Source organism: Gracilinanus agilis, chromosome 1 (genome assembly GCF_016433145.1).
Source record: "Gracilinanus agilis isolate LMUSP501 chromosome 1, AgileGrace, whole genome shotgun sequence".
NCBI lineage: Eukaryota > Metazoa > Chordata > Mammalia > Didelphimorphia > Didelphidae > Gracilinanus > Gracilinanus agilis.
This window is the reverse complement of record NC_058130.1, coordinates 460028447-460043627: the sequence shown is the minus strand read 5'-3', so window position 1 is coordinate 460043627 and position 15181 is coordinate 460028447.

The following is a 15181-nucleotide window of genomic DNA, read 5'->3' as shown; positions in this document are numbered from 1 at the left end:
CACTCAAGGATATAAATTTCCCCTTGAGTACTGCCTTGGCTGCATCCCACAGAGTTTGGTAGGATGTCTCATCATTGTCATTCTCTTCAATGAACTTGTTGATTGTTTCTATGATTTCTTCTTTGACTAATTGGTTTTGGAGAATCATATTATTTAATTTCCAATTAGTTTTTAATTTACCTGTCCAGGTGACCTTACTAATTATTATTTTTATTGCACTATGATCTGAGAAGATTACATTTATTATTTCTGCTCTTTTGGATTTGTTTGCAGTGTTTCTATGCCCTATTACATGGTCAGACTCGTGAATGTACCATGTGTAGCTGAAAAGGTGTATTCCTTTTTGTCCCTATTTATTTTTCTCCACATATCAATTAAATCTAATTTTTCTAGGACTTCATTCAACTCTCTTACCTCTTTCTTATTTATTTTTTGGCTTGATTTATTTAGATCTAAAAGAGGAATATTTAGATATTCCACTATTATGATTTTACTATCTATTTCCTTCCTGAGCTCTTCCAGGTTCTCCTTTATGAATTTGGATGCTATGCCACTTGGTGCATACATGTTGAGCAGTGTTATATCCTCTTTGTTTATACTGCCTTTAATCAGGATGTAATCACCTTCCCTGTCTTTTTTAAACATATCTATTTTTACTTTGGCTTTGTCAGAAATCATAATAGCCACTCCTGCCTTCTTTTTCTCATTTGAGGCCCAAAAGATTTTGCTCAATCCCTTAACCAAACTTGTGTATGTCTACACCTGCCTCATATGTATTTCTTGTAGACAACAAATGGTAAGATTTTGGTTTCTAATCCATTCTCTTATTTGCTTCTGTTTTACAAGTGATTTCATCCCATTCACATTCAGAGTTATAATTATCAGTTGAACATTTGCTGACATTTTTGTATCCTCCCCTAGTCCTACTCCTTCTTCTTACACTATTTCCTTTCAAACCAGTGGTTTGCTTTAAGCTAGTATCCCTTATCCCCTCCCTTGATTAACTTCCCTTTCTACCCCATCCCTTATTATTTCCCTCTTTTTATTTTTAAAGGCCTAATGAATTCCCACCCCCTTCTTCTCCCCTCCCTTTTTTGACCTCCCCACTCCCTTGTTCCCCTTGGTTTATCCCTTCTGACTTTCTCAGTTGTGTTAAATAGAGTTTTATATCCCAACTGATAATATAGCTACTCTTCCCTCTCCGGGTTGATTACACTGAGAATAAGGTTTAAATATTACCTCTTAATGCTTTCTTTCTCTCCTTCTTATAATAGTATTTGTCCTCTCCCCTTCCCATACCCTCTTTATGCATAATAGAATATCCTATTTTTCTTATTCACTCAAGTTTCACTTGGTGTCCCCTACTATTCACCCCCCTCTTTTTCACCCTCCCATATCATCTTAGACCATTTAGTATTCCACCCTCTCCCTATGAATTATTCTTCTAATTACTATAATAGTGAATACTATAATAGTGAATAGAGTTCACTACAGAGAATTATACATAGAATTTCTCAACATAGGAATACAGATAGTTACATCTTATTGAAGCCCTTAAAGAGGCTAATTTAAAAAATTATGAGTTTTCTTTCTTTCCCCTCTGTTTCTTATTTACCTTTTCATGTTTCTCTTGATTTTTGTGGTTGTATATCAAACTTTCCATTTAGTCCTGGTCTCTTCTGTGCAAATACTTGGAAATCTTCTATTTTGTTGAATGCGCATACTTTCCCCTGGAAGTATATAGTCGATTTTGATGGGTAGTTGATCCGTCGTTTTAGGCCCAGTTCTCTTGCCTTTCTGAATATCATATTCCAAGCCTTGCGGTCTTTTAGCGTGGAGGATGCCAGATCCGTGTGATCCTGATTGGTGCTCCTTGATATTTGAATTGTCTCTTTCTGGCTTTATGTAACATTTTTTCTTTCACTTGAAAGCTCTTGAATTTGGCTATCATATTCCTGGGTGTTATCTGTTTTTGGTCTAGTGTAGAGGGTGATCTATGGATCCTTTCAATGTCTATATTGCCCTCTTGTTGTAGAACTTCAGGGCAATTGTGCTCAATATTTTCTTTTAGTATGGAATCCAAATTTCTATTAATTTCTGCTTTTTCAGGAAGACCAATGGTTCTCAAATTGTCTTTTCTAGCCCTGTTTTCTTGATCTGTCACTTTCTCATTGAGATATTTCATGTTTCCTTCTCTTTTATCAGTCTTTTGACTTTGTTTTATTGATTCTTGCTGTCTTGAGAGATCATTAGCTTCTAACTGCTCAATTCCAGCCTTTAGGGACTGGTTTTTGGTTTTAATCTTTTGGTTCTCCTTTTCAATCTTGTCATTTCTGGTCTTCAGTTGACTTTCCTCACTTTCCAATTGTGAAATTCTGCCTTTTAAACTGTTATTTTCTTGCCAGATCTCTTCCATCTTTCTCATCATCTCAGATTTGAACTCTTCAATAGCTTGTGACCAGTTTTCATTATTTTGGGAAGGTTTGGATGTGATTACTTGTTTTTTCTCCTCTGTTGTTTGCTCTGCTGTCTGGACTTTCTCTGTGTAAAAGCTGTCCAGTGTTACAGATTTCTTCTTGATGGTCTTTCTCTTCTTGGGGTTCTTGGGAATGGCTTTCCATTGTTAGCAGTGCACCCTCTCAGGTTTTTCCTCACACCCAGAGTCTGTTTGTGCTCTCTAGGCTCCTGAAGTCTCAGATCTTGTTGTTCTCAGGGTCAAACCTACTTGTGGACTCTTTTGTTTGTTTGTCTGTCTGAGGCTCCTTTAATAGTTTCAGGGCGCTCTTTCCATAGTTGTGCATACCTTTGCACTGGGTCCTCACTCACGGTCCATTCCCGTCCCCAGGATCTGAATCCGCTCCTGTGCTCAGGATCTGTGGACTCAAGAGCCTGAGCTTGAGCCTGAGCTCAGGGTCTGTGTTCAAAGACTGTGTGCATTCTTTAGCCTCTTGGGGTCTTAAGTCTTCCTGCTCTCAGGAACAGGCCCTGGTGACCACAGGTAGCTGCCAAGGACTTAATGGGTGCCCCAAGCTTGCTCTAGCTCTTGTGTGCTGGATTTGGCACTGTAGGTGGTGTGGGGTGGGGGACAGAGTTGGTCAACTTGCGTTTTAGTGAGAGCTATTTCACTCCCTTATAGCATGGAAATGCCCCAATTCCACGTACCTTCAATGCTATGCCCTGTTGTGGAGTCCCTTCGTTCCTCTGGATTTGTTTTTATGTGTTTTTGAGGAGTCCTGTATGTTTTGGTTAGGAGAGGTTATGCAGCTGCTTTTTACTCTGCCACCATCTTAAGCAGGAACCATAAAAATCCCAGTACAGTATTTCTTGATAAAATTTCCTAGTATTTTACCTGTGCTCAGGTAAAGTTCCTACTCCACACCCTAACCACACCAAGGTCTTTAAGAGGAGATACTATTTTATTGTAGTTTTCATATTCTTAGTACATAGTACATAGTACAGTACTTTGGGCTATTAGTAATTAATAAATGTTTGTCAAAATAAATTAAATTTAATCATAGGAAGGAGCATTGGATATGGTCATGCCCAACTCTTTGTGACTCCATTTTAAGCTCTATTGGCAAAGATACCGAAGTGGTTTGTAATTTCCCTCTATAATTCATTTCACCAATGAGAAAACAAAGGTAAACAGTATTAAGTGACTTGCTCAAATTCACACCGAGAGTAAGTGTTTGGGGCCAGATGTGAACTCAGAAAGATGAATCTTCCTCATTCCTGGTTTGGCAATCTAAGTATTGTACTACCTAGTGACCTATATATTTATGTATGTGTGTGTTACATTGTTAACACTTTCTTTAGACTAGATAATCAGTAAAATAATAAATCAAATGCCAATATGCCAATATACTATGATTGTCCATTTTCACACTGAAAAGTTTAATAATTGGCTTTCCTGGATGTGTATTTATGAATCTAAAGGTAGAAATGTGAGAGAGAGAGAGAGAGAGAGAAAGAGAGAGAGAGATGGAACATAATGCATGTATACAACCATACACACAAATGCAATGTTAACTTCATGTGAGCAGCAAGTGGATCTTCCAGGAAAAGTTTATTGCAGAAAGTGGCTCTTAAGGGGAAACTTGAAAAAATTAAATTGATATTTTGTTTTTAAATCACTTAGACTCTCCACTCTCTACAACATATATCAGCTTCCTTCTCTAAGAGAAGATTCCCATATGATGAATTTTTTTAAAAAAGAAAAAAACAGTAAAACCAGATTATTTTGGTATTTATTTTGATTTATATTTTTAGAGTAGTTGACACTTTGCATTAGTTGAAAATTGAACACAGAAGAGAACCTCATCATTAAATATTTTATAAGAACAAACTTTGGCATTTTAAGAATTGTCTTGGGCTTATTATTGCTACCAACATCACTGCTCTTGTACTTTGGGGTCATTATTAATAATCAAATAGCATTAATGTAACAAAGAAAAGCACTACTCTGATGTGGATATGACTTGTTATAAGCAGGAACTCCAAACAAAAGAGATATGTACAGCCTAATGTTTAGCACAATACAATGTAATGACTCATACTAATGCTTCTCAGAACCAGAATAAGAATGATTAGGTGAAAATGTTGTAAGACTTTATGCTGCTTGAGAAAATGGCATGGTTTTAGTGTGTAATCAAAATTCTTTATTTTACTTATTTTTCTGCCTTCATTTTTTCCATTGCCAGTTATATATACATGAATGTGCCTGTACTAAATTTGCATAAATCAGGGTCCTTCTGTACATTTTTTTCCTGACCCTGCTGCTGCAAATTACATCAAATCATATAAATCTTTTATAGCTTTTTCTTTTTTTTTAAACTTTCACCTTCTGTCTTAGAACCAATACATCTTCTAAGCCTCCTTGCTGCCTAAGTAAAGAGTTTTATAATTATAAAACATACACATAACATATAAACATATTTATAAATATAAAACATAAAACACAAATGTTTTATGCAAAGTGAAATGAGCAGAAAAACTAGAACACTGTATACAGTAAGAAATATTTTATGATGATCAACTGTGAAGGACTCAAGTATTATCAACAAAACAGGGTTCCAAGATAACCTCAAGAGACTCATGATGAAAAATGCTATCCACTGCCATAGAGCAATGAGGGCTAGGCAATGGGGGTTAAGTGACTTGCCCAAGGTCACACAGCTAGGAAGTGTATGAGACCACATTTAAATCTAGGACCTCCTGTCTCTGGGCCTGGCTCTCAATCCACTGAGCCACACAGCTGCCCCCCATTATAGCTTCTTTTAAATCATCATGTTTGTCATTTCTTATATATTCATATATATTCCAATGTATCACTGCTTTCTTTAGAAATCCACCAGTTGATAAGATTCAACTTGGTTTCTAGTTCTTTTCTACACAACATGTACTGCTACAAATAAATTCTTTTAAATGGAACCTTTTTTTGCCAATATTTTTTCATTACTTTGAGTTTTATTTCTGGGAGTAGAATTTATAGGTTAATGGGTTTGAACAGTTTTGTAATTTTACTTTGATACTAAATTGCTTTCCAGAATAGATTCACCAATTTATAGCCTCACCAACAGCAAATTTCCAATGTGTCATTATTTCTACATCCCTTCAACAATTACTCTGCCAATTTTTGTCATCTTTGTCAATTTGTTTGATACAAAGATTATTTTGATTTTTATTTCTCTTATTTTGAAGTGAATATTTAGCAGTTCTTTTGCTTCTTTTTCTCTACAATTTTTGACCAGCTGGAGAGTGGTCTTGAGCTCAATCTTGAATGAAATGAGGGATGTTTATTTTAATAGAATTAAAAACAACAAATTAAATATCAAGAATTATAGATGGGGCTCAGTAGATACAGAGCTAGGGCTAGAGATGGAAGGTTGTGGATTTAAATCTGGACTCTTCCTGCCTGTGAAATCCTGGGGACGTTATTTAACCCCAGTAACCTAACAGTTCCTGCTCTTCTGCCTTAGAACTAATAATACTTAGTATTGATCCTAAGATGAAAGGTAAGGTATAAAAAATAAAGAGTAATAGATGACTGAAATTTTAGAGTATTTAAAGAGAAGGGCACTGTCCAATTTCCTTTATTCAAATGATTGATAGTACCATTGTGCCTTTTCTAGCATAGGATCAAAGATGTAAAGCTTAGAATCTTTTGCTTCTGCTTCAAATACTTCTGAATTTTACGACGTAGTAATCTGAAGCCCAAGCGTGTTGTTATATGCTCTAGATCAGGCAAGGAATGATTGGTAATATTAGATTTTAGACCTAGGCCCTTTAATTACAAATCAAATGCCTTCCCCAGTTCACCAAGATGCCAATCTTCTCATTCTCACCATGAAGTTATTACTTCTATCAAATAAGACAATTGTTCTAAAAAGCCCCAGACTGGGCAAAATTCTGCAATAAAAATTACAGAGGTTATGGGAGAAATGGGATTAGAAACAAAATCCTTAAAATTTTCATCAGTCACATACACACACAAATAATGATATGAACCTAATAAAGAAGCACAATTTAAAAGTTAAATGGTTAATATTAAAAAGTGACAATTTCAGCATCCGTAGGATGCTGCTGTTCAGCCTTTTCCAGTAAGAAATCATGCTTAAGCTAACTCAAAATTCTGTTATTGTCAAAATGTTTCCTAATATATTAATTGTGTTGACATCAATTAAAATTTTAAGACAATTGTGATAGTAGAAGTAACTGTACATTATCAAGTTCTGCATTTTTCAGCACCACATTTTCTTTTTCACCCCTCCTTCATCTTTGCTCTACCACTAGCCCCTAGTATATATTTCTAGCAATATAATAATAGCATCTTAACAGACCTTCCTTCATTAGCTTTTTCCCCTTTGCAATGTTATCCATTATACCACTGTCAGAATTCTTTATGAATCCTTAAATGACTTTCTTGTGCCAAAGAATCTTAGAATTGTGAGGGATAACAAATGCCATATGTTTCTTAATATAAATTCTCTGACAAAATACCAAATAAATGGTTATGTACTCTTAAGTATTTGAAATCAAGCACTTAGTACTTTTATTCCAGTAGAGATCTCAGGGTGTTACTTAGTAAAAAAAAATTACAGATGGCCAAAGTAAGTTCCAGAGAGATTCAATGAGTTGTCCAAAATCACATAGGTAGTAAATGACAAGTCCAGGAGTGAACATAGGTGTTCTAATTCCAAATAAAACATTCTCCACTGCACTATCCTCATTTTTGTCTATGTAGTGCCAGCACCGTGCGAAACAGTGTCTCTACTATAACAGGCCATAAGTAAATAATTATTCATTAATTGCTTTATTGATAAATGCAGCCTTTGATCCATGTTATTACTCTTTTTTGGTGGAAACTCGATTCATACATATTTTGAAGTTTTTGTTTGTTCGTTTTTTGCATGGCTTCAAGGTTCTCTGTTATAAGGAATTTTACATCTATCTTTCCAGCTTTGATTTATACTATTCTTCAAATTTATTTATTATGCTTTTGGAAAATTGGAATGATAATTGTATTTTCTGCATACCTAATTTTTATTGACTAGATGCCATTTGCTCACTGTGTCTTATGTCTGGAATTCCCTTCCTTGTCCTGATCCCGAATTTTTACCAATGATTTAAAGTTAAACTAAGATGCCTCAGACAACTTTTTTTTGATGTTACTATGTTGGTCACAACCTTCTCCTTTGGACCTTACATAGTATCATATTTTCATCTTTCAAATATTGCATATTACTATGTATTATTTTGTAAAATACTTTGTTTCATTATATATGTCCTCTTGCTTTATTTTAAGTGCTATTGGTGACAGGGAGCAGCTATGTAGTTCAGTGGATTGAGAGCCAGTCCTAGAGATGGGAGGTCCTAGATTAAGATCTGGCTCAGACACTTCCTCAGACATCCTGGGCAAGTCTCTTAATCCCCATTGCCCAGCCCTTACCACTCTTCTATCTTGGAACCAATACATAGTAATGATTCTGAGGTGGAAGATAAGGGTTTGTATATATATATTTATATATATATATATATATATATTCATATATATAAATGCTATGAAGAAAGGCAACATTATAAGTAATTTTTTTGAGTTTTTAAATCTTTATCTTTTACTAAACCAACAGAAAAAATATAAATGTGCATTGTTCTATCAATTTTAAACATTTGAGGTAAAATCTATCATAGTTTCCATCCTATTCATTCCTGCATTAAGTTCAGTTAGTGGTGTAAAAACTTTAAATGGCATTAAGTTTTTGAGTAAGGAATAAAGGTAAAAATTAAAGATCATGTGCAATAAACTAAGATCAACTGACCGCTGAACCCAGGTTTAAAACATATTTTTGAAAAACCCTGCATGTTGAAAGCATCACATCATTATTAAGCTATATAAACAATAAAACTATTATGGCTGAGAAAAAACAATACTATCTGCAGGATCTGGTATAATGAATGCATTCAAACAGCTGTGGTTAACAGAACATGGAAAGGATTCTTTTGTTTGTGTTAAAGAAATTAAACAATTTTCCAAAGAACTTGAAAACTTAAAATTTCATTTTTCCTCATTTAGTAGAAAATAAAATGGACAACTCTGACATTTTAGAAGTATAATAAGATGCAAAATAAATTTCATAACATTGGACAGAAATGATCTGATTTTCATCTTTTAAAAATTTTATATAAATTATATTTTCCAGATTACATGTCAATACTATTATTATGCTATATTATAACATTGTACCACATAATATATAACTTTATAAGTATACATACTTATAATATAATAATATTATAATATTATTGTAGTATATTATTTTGTGAATGCTTATTTGTTTTCCTATATTTTGCAATTCATTTTGTCTCTCTTCCTTACACTCCTACCCCTCCCTTAGATTGTAGATAACATGACATAGGTTGTAAATATATTATTATATAATACATTTTTCCATGTTCATCATGATGTGAAGAAGAAACATAATGCATACACTAGACAGAAATTCATGGAAGAAGTAAAGTAAAAAAAATAGCATGTTCAATTTGCATTCATATTCCATCTGTTCCTTCGATGGGGGTAGACAGTCTTTTTTCGTCATGAGTCTCTTGGAGTTGTCCTGGATCCTTGTCTTGCTCATAATAGTTGTCCTTCATAGGTGATTGTCATACATTATTATTGTTATTGTGTACAACTTTCTCCTGGTTTGACTCCCTTAACTATGTATCACTTCAAATAAGACTTTCTAGGTATTTTTGTGATCATTTTGCTGGTCATTCATTATGGCACAATAGTATTCTATTATGAGCAAATATCACAATTTGTTTAGCAATTTCCCAACTGCCAGATATCTCTTCAGTTTCCAGTTCTTTTCCAACACAGACAGAGTTGTTATAAATATTTTGTACAATTTATGAATAATTTCATATGCTTAAGCTCAGTTATACAGCTCTCCAGTTTTCATCAAATAGTGTATACTTTTTCCAGAATCTTGGCTCTCTCTATATATATCTATATTGATATATAGATATAGATATAGATATATGTGTGTGTGTGTGTGTGTGTATACCTGACAGTTCCATCAACAGTGTATTAGTGTCTTATTTTTCTACATCTCTTCCAGAATTTATCATTTTCCTTTTTTTTTTTATTTGTCATTTTAGTCAGGCTTATGTGTATGAAATGATACCTCAGAGTTGTTTTAATTTGCATTTATCTAATCAGCAGTGATTTAGAGTATTTTTTTCATATGACTAAGATAGCTTAATTCTTTCCTCTGAGAATTGCCTGTTCATGCCCTTTGACCAACTGTCATTTGGGAAACGCATTATATTATATATTTACCTTGCATTTTGTGTATTTGAGAAATGAAGCCTTTGTCAAAGAAACTCACTATAAAGATTTTCATAGTTTGTGGTTTGTCTTAATCTTACTTGCATTGCTTTTGTTTGTGCAGAAACTTTTCAATTTAATATAGTCAAAGTTATTTATTTTATCTTATGATGCTTCTATGTCTTGTTTTGACCTAAATTCTACCCTTCTCCATAAGTCTGACAGATAAAATATTTGTGCTCCCCTAATTTGTCTATAGTATCACCCTTTACTTCTAAATCATGTATCCATTTTGACTTTATCATGGCATATGATGAGAGGTGCTGATGTAGGCCTAATTTTATCCATACAGTTTTCCATTTTTCATCAAATAATGTATTCTTCTCTTAGAAGCTTGGATCTTTGGGTTGATCAAACACTAAGTTACTATGGTCATTTACCATTGCATATTTAATGCCAAGTCAATTCCACTAATCCTCTATTCTATTCTCAACAAGTACCAGTTTTTTTTTATCGTTTCCATTTTATTTTATTGTTTGAGACCCAGTATAACTCTTTCCTGTTATTATTATTATTATTATTATTATTATTATTATTATTATTATTATAGCTCTGAGATCATTTCTGCATTGTTTGAATTGTATGGTACTTAATAAGATACATTTGAGGAAAGATATTATCTTCATTTTGTTGACTCTCACTACCCATGATCAATTACTGTTTTTCTTGTTGTTTAGATCTGACTTTACTTGATTGAAAACTGTTTTGTAGCTTTGATCATATAGTTTGTGAGTTTTTCTTGGTAAGTAAATTCCCAGGTATTTTGTATTAACTATATTTATTTTGAATGCGATTTCTCTTTCTATCCCTTCTTGTTGGACTTTACTGGTCGTATGTGATTTACCTTTTGATATAAGGAAATATTTTATGTGTTTGAGTTTCATTTAATTCAACATGTCTTAGGAAATGGGGAACATTTACAGTAAAAATAATGATAGATCTATTTTTATAATGTTGAGTATAATAAATTTTTATCATGTTATTCTTGTGGAAAAGTGTATAAGACAATCAAGGTTTGACTGGCTAGATGACTCAAAGAGTATTTGATAGTTTTATTTTAAATTGACATTAATTCTCAATTAAAGAACAGAGACTAGGGTTTGTCCCTTTGTTTTTATTTTTGCTATTGTTTTTTGTAATCTATTTTACTTATTTATTTTTTAATTTCAAATTTTATCCAGATTACATGTAAAAACAATTTTCAATAATAATTTTCTGACATCTGAAGATCTATGTACTCTTCCTCCCTCTCATCCTTCTCCTCTCCCCAAGATGGTAGGTAATATGTAAAATATTGTATATATGTTAATCTCATGAGATAAAATTGTTTTAATGTAGGTAAATATGACATATTACTCCTAAATAAAAAAGTGATGTCTGAAGCACAAGAAAGGGCAGTATGGCTAGAGAACATTTTGTTTTAAAAAGACTAGAAGGTTTTAATAGACTGAATGAAATAGCAGTGAAATGGGACAGCCAAAATACTAAAGCTCTTACTTATTGGGCTTAATTAAGGGTACTATTTCCCAGAAATAAAGGTGATTTTAGTATTACCTCATTCTGTCCTGGACAGACCACACTGGCACGATTGAGTTGAATTCTAGAGAAAACAGTTTAAGAAGAATATTGAAAAGCTGCTGCTCTATATTAACATGTGGAGGATATAAACCAATATGATCAGAGGTCATCTTTTCATATCATATAAGAATAGGTTAAAAGAAACAAATGTTTAGCCTGAAAAATAGAAGACATAGATGGGAATTGATAGCTTTTGAGTTTCCTTCCAACTGTCAATAATATGATTTTCTCAACTTGAGTGTTTGAGGTGCTGATGAACCTGTGTTTGGGGAAGACCAGTAGGCTTTTGGGGAAAGTAGCTATTCACTAACACATGACAAAAACAAATTCCTTTTCAAGTCATTAATATGTATAACTTAGATATCAGGACTTACAGGAATAAAACCTAAAGAAGTTACTTCTGAGATAAAGACAATTGGAACAAAACTTCATTAACTTTAATTCAGAGATAGCTATTTGTTCCCAAATGGAATACATTGTCATTCACATTACATTAAAATTAGGCTTTCTTATTTTTAAATATTGATCCAAGGCTTTTGCAACTTATTGATCAAGAACATGTTTTTTAATAACTTAGTTCTTTCTTTGCTCAAAAAAATGATCAATCCTTTCCACTTTTTTTGTTTTAACTGTGTGGAACATTAAAACACTCACATAGATATTTATATGAGTAGAAACAAAATGGAAAAGTATTGTCTGAATTTATTTGGAAGAAAGAATTTAATAGAGGTTCTATAATTTTCTTCCATTTTTAGGGTTGGGAGGGAAAACTTTTTAAGGTTCATCATGTAGATAATTCTTTTATTAGCAAAACAATTCATCAATTTTATGATACAGATATCATAATATAGTACATATTACTTATGAATATCAAATTGATCATGATTGTGAATTCTCTGGAAATGTCAACTGTAAGAGGCATAAGTTTAAAAGTAGGTGTGTAAGCAGGCTAGGAAAAGCCTTAGCTGGAGGTCATGGACATTCGGAATGGTATGCAGGGGAAGGAGGAAGTGGCTTGTGCCTGAGAAGGACTCCGTGGTTGTTGGCACAAACTGTTGCTGACCCGGGGAGATCTCAGAGCTAGGGGAGTTGTATCCAGATTCTCTGGGATCCTGAGAGTGGTGAAGGCTTACAGCAGAGGACATCAGACCTGCAAAGCAGCACCGAGTAGGGAAGTGATCTGCGATCTTGTGGACAGCTTGCAGGCTCCTCTCCCTACTGGGTTGCTTTGGACCATCAGTTCTGGAGGAGTTGGTTCCTGGCATCCTGAAAGCATCTCTGGTCTCTACCATGAGGATTCTCACTCCAGTCCTGTTATTATCTGGGCCCTGCCTGCCTTAGATCTTAGTTTAGTGTAGTCAAGTCCTTCCCCTGACCCTGTGGTTTGCCCTTAGCTTGTTAGTGTAGAATCCCTTATACCCATCCTTTATTATTGTTTCCCTCATTAAACTGTAATAAACTTTTACCTGTTGCCTGCTGATTCCATAGGTCCTTGCCTAGGTGGGCTGAGTAACTGTTGGGCCTAACTGCCATTCCTGTTGACAGCTCCTTGGCAGTAAACCCTGGTCTCCCTATCCTGTTTGGTCCTGTCCATCTGACATTCCTGTCTCTCTCACCCCAGTGTGAACCCACAAATAATAATAGTTAACATCCCTGGTAATCCTCCACTACACAACCATTTTTACATTGTATTTACATTTTAATAAATGCAAAATTTACATTTTACAAACAAAAACATTTCATTGTTATGTAAAAACTATAAAACTGTATGTTCAAAGACTCTTCAACAATACCTTTTAGCAGAGAGTATTTAACCGAAAATTAAAAGTATACATATGTATTACATACTGTTCTTAACTTTAAAATATTAGAAGCTTCAGAGGGCTAGAGTAGCCTTATGTGTGCCTTGAAAAAATAAGTCAAAGCTTATTTATGAGTATAGACAAGTGGCTTAGTGAATAGTGAGGAGTCAGGAATGTGATTGAATTAGGCCTCAAATATATATGGCTTTTTTTACTCTGGGCAAATAACTTAACATCTCTTTTTTGAAGTTTCCTGAATGATTCAATGAGGATAGCAATAGCACTTACCTAACAGGGTTATTATGAGGATAAAATGAAGTAATATTCATAAAACTCCTAACACAATGCTGACATATAATATCTGCTTTATAATTAATTGCTTGTACTTTCCCACTAATTATATCTAACTTTTTGTTCAGTAATTTTCATCATATCTGACTCTTTGTGACCATATTTGTATCTTTTCTTGACAAAGATACTAGAGTGGTTTGCCATTTCATTCTCTAGCAAATTTTACAAATGAGGAGACTGAGCCAAACAGGATTAAATGACTTACCCAGTGTCATATAGCTAATAAATGTCAGACCCATACATACATACATGCATTTGTGTCTATGGGTAGGTGTGTATTTTAAGATGCCTTGAATAGAAGTTTTTAGATCAAAAACAATATTTTCTTGATTTTCTCTTACCCATCTTTCCATCTTTTTGCTTGTTCCACTTTTATCTTTGAACCTCACTTAAAAGGATGCTGGCATCTCTCTTAAGGTCTTATCATGTGATATAGCAGCTGGTGTATATATCTTAACTCCTGAGTAAACTGTGTGTAGTGAGGAAGGCAGGAGATAAATGAGATAGAATTCATGGGCTCCTTGTTGTTGTTGAACTTGAAGTGTGCAACAAAATAGGTCTATAGAAAAAAAGAGAATCATAAAATACAAATATAGTTCAAATTTTATGCAATTTGTAGCCCTGTTGTCTTCCTTTGATATTAAACCATTTCATATGAGAGAATCAAATATCAATCAACAAACATTTATTAAGCACCCACTATGTGCTGGACATTCTCCCAAACATACAAAAAAGAGGCAAAAGAGTCTCTGCTCTCAAGGATCTTATATTTAAGAGGGAAAACAATGTGAAATAAAACAATTGGTTTGAAATACAAATCAATCTATATACAGATGAGTAGGAATTATTTAACAAAGGGAAGGCAATTAACAAAGGGACTTAAAAGGGATTTCGGAAGGCACCTTATAGAAGGAAGGAAATTAGTTGAGACTTAAAGGAAGATGTATAGGTTGACCAGTATTTGGAGGAGAAGAGAGAAAGCATTCTAAACAGTGGGGACAACCAGAGAAAATGCCCAGAGCCTAGAAAGGGACTGTTTTGTTTATGGAATGACTAGGAGGCCAGAGTCCCTTAATCAAAGGCTATATGACAAGAAGTAAAAGAAGTAAAAAGATTGGAAAGATAAAGGAAATCTAGGTTATGAAGACCTTTGTATACCAAGAAGGCTATTTTGTATTTCATCCTGGAGGCAATAGGAAACCACTGGAGTTTATTGAGTAGAAGAATAAAAAGATCAGGCATAGGATTTGTGGCTGAATGGAGGACGAATTAGAGACAGGAGAGAGTTGAGGCAGGTGACCCACCAGCAAGGTATTGCTGGCATGGTGTGATGAGGGCCTGCATTTAATTGGTGGCAGTGTCAGAAAAGAGGAGGGGGTGATGTTTGAAAGATGTTGAAAAGGTAAAATTGACAGATTTTGGTAACAAATTGGATATGAAAGTTGAGAAATGTTGAGTCCAGGATGGCACCTAGGATTTGAGCATAATTGACTGGAATAGATGTATCCTTCAGATAGTAGGAAAGGCTGTAAGTAGGTATGACTGAGCTAAGTACAAAGATAAT